This window comes from Pterocles gutturalis, unplaced genomic scaffold (assembly GCF_000699245.1).
Source record: "Pterocles gutturalis isolate BGI_N339 unplaced genomic scaffold, ASM69924v1 scaffold4022, whole genome shotgun sequence".
Classification (NCBI taxonomy): Eukaryota; Metazoa; Chordata; class Aves; order Pterocliformes; family Pteroclidae; genus Pterocles; species Pterocles gutturalis.
Genome location: NW_010115052.1, coordinates 19,761 through 20,248, shown reverse-complemented (window position 1 = coordinate 20,248; position 488 = coordinate 19,761).

Below are 488 nucleotides of genomic sequence, written 5' to 3'. Positions count from 1 at the left end.
AAAAACTGTCCTTTGGCTCCCGGAGCCCGCGGGGCTCTGCTCGGGTTTGCTGCCCAGGGTTTGCTCACACCCACCCCCAGGAGCTCGGCTGTCACCGTGTCCTACGAACGCTCCAGCCTCCAGAAGGATTCAGGTGTGGGGAGGAAGCCTGTTTAACAGTACCAGGCTCTTGCAATAAATAAATTAATTTCAAAGTCCCCTTTAAGCTTCCTGTTGGCAGCGGGTGCAGCTCAGCACTGGCCAGAGGCTGACGGCTCACAGGAAGGGAGGTGCTGGGCTGGCCCCGGGGCAAGGGTGGCGGGGGGCTGGTGGTCCCTGGGGGGCCGGGCTGAGCGATGCCGGGAGCTCACCTGGCTTTCCCCGGAGCCCATCGCAGCTCACCAGGACCTGCCATCCTGAAGCACTTTTGCAAAACTTGAAGAGGAAACACGATCGTGTGGTTCAATCACGAGACTGGGAACACAATGTCCTGGGCACGCTGCCCGATG